The sequence below is a fragment of the Paroedura picta genome, chromosome 16 (assembly GCF_049243985.1).
Source record: "Paroedura picta isolate Pp20150507F chromosome 16, Ppicta_v3.0, whole genome shotgun sequence".
Taxonomy (NCBI): Eukaryota; Metazoa; Chordata; class Lepidosauria; order Squamata; family Gekkonidae; genus Paroedura; species Paroedura picta.
This window is the reverse complement of record NC_135384.1, coordinates 14286865-14293447: the sequence shown is the minus strand read 5'-3', so window position 1 is coordinate 14293447 and position 6583 is coordinate 14286865.

The window sequence follows — 6583 nt, the reverse complement described above, 5'->3', positions numbered from 1 at the left end:
GGATACCAGCCATAGTTTTCTTGATACCCAAATACGTGCTGAATGTAAGTAACTGTGAAGAATAAATTTTCCTTACTGCCTTATGGCACCAATCAAAAATGGGAAAGTTCAGGGGGTCCTGGGATCTCTATATCTTGAGGCTATCACAGAAATGCTCCTGGATGGAGATTGGAGAACAGCAGGGGTAGAAGATATACTTTGCTGAACATCTCCCACCCTTGGCTTTTATGAGGTTGGGTGTCATATTGCTATGCTTGTTCCCCTTCTAATCTCTGTTGTGTAACTAGAGACATTGGGATGAATGCTAGGGTTGATCAACTCAACTTCAACACACATGTTGTATAATAACATGTAATTCATCAGAAATCTTCTACTTGGGATAAGGTAAAAGAAATGCAGTCTCCTGGGCTTCTTTTGGAGGTTATGTTTTATGGCTTCAGAAAATAGTTAACCAAAGTGGATAGGTTGCTAACTTCAATGATGCCAACCACTGTGTGATGAGGTTAGGAGGCCCTTCCATGAGATTATCATTCTCTCCCCATCTACAGTGGTATTCCTGGAGGGACTGAAAGAAGTGATGGTTTGACCTCTGCTGAAGAAACCATTTCTGGATTTGCAGTTCTTGGCCAGCTACATCTCTGTCTCTTGTGTTTCTAGGGGAAAGTTGTTGAAAGAATTATCAAAGACAAGCTATAAGCATACTTAGAACAATTTTCAGTCCTTGATGCTTTCCAGTCTAACTTGTGATCTGGCCATTGGGTTGAGATAGCTCTGGTTGCCCTGATGGATGACCTTCACTGCCAGTTGGACCAATGTGGGTCAACACTGCTCATATTCCTAGACTTCATGGCAGCATTCAACATGGTAGAACATGAGTTTCTTGCTCATTGATTTGGATCAAGTAAACCTCCAAGATAGATGTCCTGGGTTGGGTAGGTAAGGGCCAGGCGAGGAAGAATGGTTGCCCTGCCTAGACAATGTGCAACACATGGTTGTACTATCTGCCAGGAATCTGGGCACTGAATTGATGCCTCTGTGCAGGGGCATGACAGCCTTCTTTTCAATGGAGTTTTAAGTCTCTAGAGTAGTGCAACTAGAATTTTGCCATCTCTGCCAAACAATGCTACTAGGATTCTCACTGGCCCAGGAACATTTGGATACAATCATCCATGCAATGGACACCTCCAGGTTAGATTGCTCTATGTGGGCCTGCCAATGTTCCAGAAATTGCAAGTATTCCAGTAGCACATCTTAATTTGTCCATATCTGGCCTGACCTGAGGCCACTTTTGACTTTTGACTTTGATCGGATAATGTAACTTGATATTTTGCCTTGCACATTTGGGCTTTTCTCCTCTCTTTTTCCAGGCTGTAGTTCACCATATTTTCCACATTGTGGTTGGAAGGAGACAGCCTCCCATAATGCTTTACTCCCTTCCGTGTTCCAAAAAATGTGATTTTTGAATTTCATTTTAATTATTTATTTTGTTTGTGGGCACCATTTTTTAAATTATGCCCCTTCATTCCATGCTCCCTGTTCTTATGGGCCAGGGAGCACCAGCATTTTAGAATTAGCAGAGCAGACGGATCACCAAGGGGCATAGGGAATTATATATGCTAGGCCCAGACATCAAATGGCCTTCAAGATCAAAACAAGAACCTTGAATTTGATCTGGAATTGAACTGACAACCAATGTATCTACCTCAGCGCAGGTAGGATATGGGTTCTCCAAGGTGTTCTGGTGAAAACCCTAGCTGCTGCATTTAGTACAAGCTGGAGTTTCTGAATTAGGGACAAGGGAAGGCCTACATAGATCAAGTTACAAAAATCTAGTCTGGAGATGACTGTCACATGGTTCACCATGGCTAAGAGTTCAAGGAGCAGATAGGGTACTAATGGCCTCAAGTAGCATAGATGATAAAATGCTAGTGAGGCTAGTCTAATGACCTGATTCTCCACTGTAAGGGAGGCATCAAGAGTCATGGCCAGATTTTTGGCCAAGTATGAGATCTCCAACTGCATCCAGACTGGGCAAACATGCTTCCTGTTCTGGTCCATTCCTACCCCACCACAGAATTTCCATCTTGGAGTTTCAGCTGGCTTTAGTTGAGCCAGACTATCACTGCTTCCAAATAACTGGCAAATATTTCTGTGGGAGAGTCTGAACAACCCGAAATTGACCAGACCGGACTCTGTTTCACAAAGTGAAAAACAGATTTCTGGGGATTCCTTAGCTATGGGGTAAGTGAGAGGACAATTTGGTCTGCACCTGAAAAGGTGAATTTCAGTGTGGAAAAGGACAAAAAAACCCCAAAACTAAACACTTTAAAAATAAAAATTTGAATATCCCTAATGCGTAAACAGTCTGTTACAGAAAGGGGAAAGCTTGCCTTTCCTGATCATTTCCAGTACCTTCAAAAAGAAGGAAGTGGAAGCTAGAAGAGAAGGAAAAGCTGTTGAACAGCTGTCCAACTTGGGGACAAGCTCCTGAAAAGATAATTTTTCCCCTACTAATGGACAAAATATTATCAATAAATGTCAATGGTTCCAAATGGACACAGGTGGAGAAATACAGAGGAATCACGTGGCCTGTTAGAACACTGGAGACAACAAATCTTCTTGCTCACAACTCTAGTTTACAGGGTAGCAGGTGTGAAGTCCAGAGGCAGTCCTCTTTGGGATGAAATTATCTCCAACCAAATAGTTAAAATGACTGCTTTCTTCTTCGTTTGCAATGGATTTCCTCCAGGCACTAACCAGGCAAATAATAAGAACTTTATTTAATTTGCACAAAAAGATGACTTTTTCATCAGTACTGCCTTTAGAAATAGACAGGGCTAAGATCATCAACTTAATTCCCCTTTCTCGGTTTAATTTAAAGTTGCTATCATATATTGTGTGTGTTTTTTAAGAAATTACTTCTCTGTATATTATTGTACTTAATTCCTTCTGTTCAACCAATTGTTTTTGGTTTATTAAAAAGAAAATCTGAAGAAAATTGCACATATAAAAAATCTGTCGAGATGCTGCTGCTGGTGGTGGTGGTGCTGGCTCTGCCTTGTTGTATAGTGTGCCAGATGTCGTCCATTAATTGCTCCATATATGATGACCCCTTTCCGATTCCTCACAACTTTTATCAGCCTGGGGACCTTCTTATTGGTGGGATCGCCACTCAAGTTGCTTACTTCAATAACCCTCCACCTTTCATAGAACATCCAACACGTATGGTGTTTGATGAACCTGGGTAAGGATTCTGCTTTCGTTTCTTTGACTTAACACTCAGTTCAGTCAGTTATTAAGTAACCATAGATTGACTTTTCATTCCATTTTCTTTGCTTTTGGTATACCCCCCTTTCTCCCCAGTGGGAAACCCAAAGTGGCTTGCATTGGCTATCTCTCTTCTTTTTTTATCCTTACCACAACTCTGAGAATATATAAGGGTCCCAAAGGTACATACAGAAATTGCATGGAAAATTGAGAATTCAAACTGGGGTGTCCCCCCAAAATGTATAAAACATTAAACACTGCACCATTTCATTTTGTCTCTTCTATCATTCTAGTCATGAAATGCTAAGTAACAATATATTTTCTTTTCATTGGGTGAAATTGCGTTCCAAGAATGCTCAGGATTGCTAATTTTTATGAGGAGGGGGATATTTTGCCATGTTGTATTTGCCATGTTGTCAGATTCAGTGTGATTTTGTGTCCATTTTAATGGGGTTTTTAACGGAATTTTATTAGGCATTTGTAACCCACCACGAGCTGGCTTTGTGAGTGCTGGGTAATAAATTAAATAATTATTATAACAACAACAATAATGAAATAACTCTCAAACTGCATGAAACAAAGGTCTTCATTTCTCCTTCTCCTCATCCCATTTAGTGGTGCCTTATTCTTCAGGAAGGGCCAATTCACGTGGTATCATTCTGTCATTTACTTAAACTCTTCTTAACTTCTCTCCTCCATGTCTCTTGACTTGCCTGCACTCTTGCCAATTGTGCATGGCAGTTAAGTCAGGCTGGTGCTCACATGGCAGTGGGACAAATTCCCACTGATGCATGATATTGCCACTGGGCTGGCCCCCTCCCAGCCCTGGCCTGGTTTAGGACTTCTGATGCCCTGTGTTAAGAGAACACTGATTTTCCCATGTTTTTTTTTTCCACACTGTATTTGGATACAGCCAAAGTTTTCTTGATACCCAAATATGTACTGAATGTAAGTAACTGTGAAGAATATTTCTTCCTTACTGCCTGATGTCACCAGTCAAAAAGGGGAAAGTTCAGGAGGTCCTCGGATCTCTATATTTTGAGGCTATCACATAAATGATGGAGATTGGACAACAGCAGGGGTAGAAGATATACTTTGCTGAACATCTCCCACCCTTGGCTTTTATGAGGTTGGGTGTCATATTGCTATGCTTGTTCCCCTTCTAATCTCTGTTGTCTAACTAGAAACATTGGGATGATGCTAGTGTTGATCAACTCAACTTCAACACACATGTTGTATAATAACATGTAATTCATCAGAAATCTTCTAGTTGGGATAAGGTAAAAGAAAAGCAGTCTCCTGGGCTTCTTTTTGGAGGTTATATTTTATGGCTTCAGAAACATAACCTCCAAAAGAAGCCCAGGAGACTGCATTTCTTTTACCTTATCAGAAAATAGTTGTTAACCAAAGTGGATAGGTTGCTAACTTCAATGATGCCAACCACTGTGTGATGAGAAGTTAGGAGTCCCTTCCATGAGATTATCAATCTCTCCCCATCTACAGTGGTATTCCTGGAGGGACTGGAAGAAGTGATGGTTTGACCTCTGCTGAAGAAACCATTTCTGGATTTGCAGTTCTTGACCAGCTACAACTCTGTCTCTTGTGTTTCTAGGCGAAAGTTGTTGAAAGGATTATCAAAGACAAGCTATAAGCATACCTAGAACAATTTTCAGTCCTCGATGCTTTCTAGTCTATCTTGTGATCTGGCCATTGGGTTGAGATGGCTCTGGTTGCCCTGATGGATGACCTTCACTTTCAGATGGACCAATGTGGGTCAATACTGCTCATATTCCTAGACTTCATGGCAGCATTTAAATGGTAGATCATGGGTTTCTTGCTCATTGGTTTGGATCAAGTAGACCTCCAAGATAGAGGTCCTGGGCTGGGTAGGTAAGGGCCAGGAGAGGAAGAATGGTTGCCCTGCCTGGACAATGTGCAACACATGGCTGTACTATCTGCCAGGAATATGGGCATTGAATTGATGCCTCTGTGCAGGGGCATGACAGACTTCTTATCAATGGAGTTTTAAGTCTCTAGAGTAGTGCAACTAGAATTCTGCCATCTCTGCCAAGCAATGCTACTAGGATCCTCACTGGCCCTAGAAAATTTGGATACAATGATCCATGCAATGGACACCTCCAGGTTAGATTGCTCTATGTGGGCCTGCCAATGTTCCAGAAATTGCAACTATTCCAGTGGCACATCTTAATTTGTCCATATCTGGCCTGACCTCAGGCCACTTTTGATTTTGACTTTGATTGGATAATGTAAGTTGATATTTTGCCTTGCACATTTGGGCTTTTCTCCTCTCTTTTTCCAGGCTGTAGTTCACCATATTTTCCACATTGCGGCTGGAAGGAGACAGCCTCCCATAATGCTTTACTCTCTTCCGTGTTCCAAAAAATGTGTTTTTTGAATTTCATTTAAATTATTTATTTTGCGTTCGGGCACCATTTTTTAAATTATGCCCCTTCATTCCATGCTCCCTGTTCTTATGGGCCAGGGAGCACCAGCATTTTAGAATTTGCCGAGCAGACGGATCACCAAGGGGCATAGGGAATTATATATGCTGGGCCCAGATGGCCTTCAAGATCAAATGGCCTTCAAGATCAAAACAAGAACCTTGAACTTGATCTGGAATTGAACTGACAACCAATGTATCTGCCTCAGCCCAGGTAGGATATGGGTTCTCCATAGATCAAGTTACAAAAATCTAGTCTGGAGATGACTGTCACATGGATCACCATGGCTAAGAGTTCAAGAATCAAATAGGGTGCTAATGACCTCGATTAGCATAGATGATAAAATGCTAGTGAGGCTACTCTAATGACCTGATTCTCCACTATAAGGGAGGCATCAAGAGTCATGGCCAAATTTTTGGCCAAGTATGAGATCTCCAACTGCATCCAGGCTGGGCAAAAATGCTTCCTGTTCTGGTCCGTTCCTACCCCACCACAGGACTTCTATCTTGGAGTTTCAGCTGTCTTTAGTTGAGCCAGACTATCACTGCTTCCAAATAACTGGCAAATATTTTTGTGGGAGAGTCTGAACAACCTGAAATAGACCCCACCGGACTCTGCTTCAAAAAGTGAAAAACAGATTTCTGGGATTTCCTTAGTTGTGGGGCAAGTGAGGGGACAATTTGGTCTCCACCTGAAAAGGTGAATTTCAGTGTGGAAAAGTACAAAAAAACCCCAAAACTAAACATTTAAAAAATAAAAATTTGAATATCCCTAATGCGTAAACAATCTGTGACCGAAAGGGGAAAGCTTGCCATTCCCGCTCATTTGCAGTACCTTCAAAAAGAAGGAAGTGG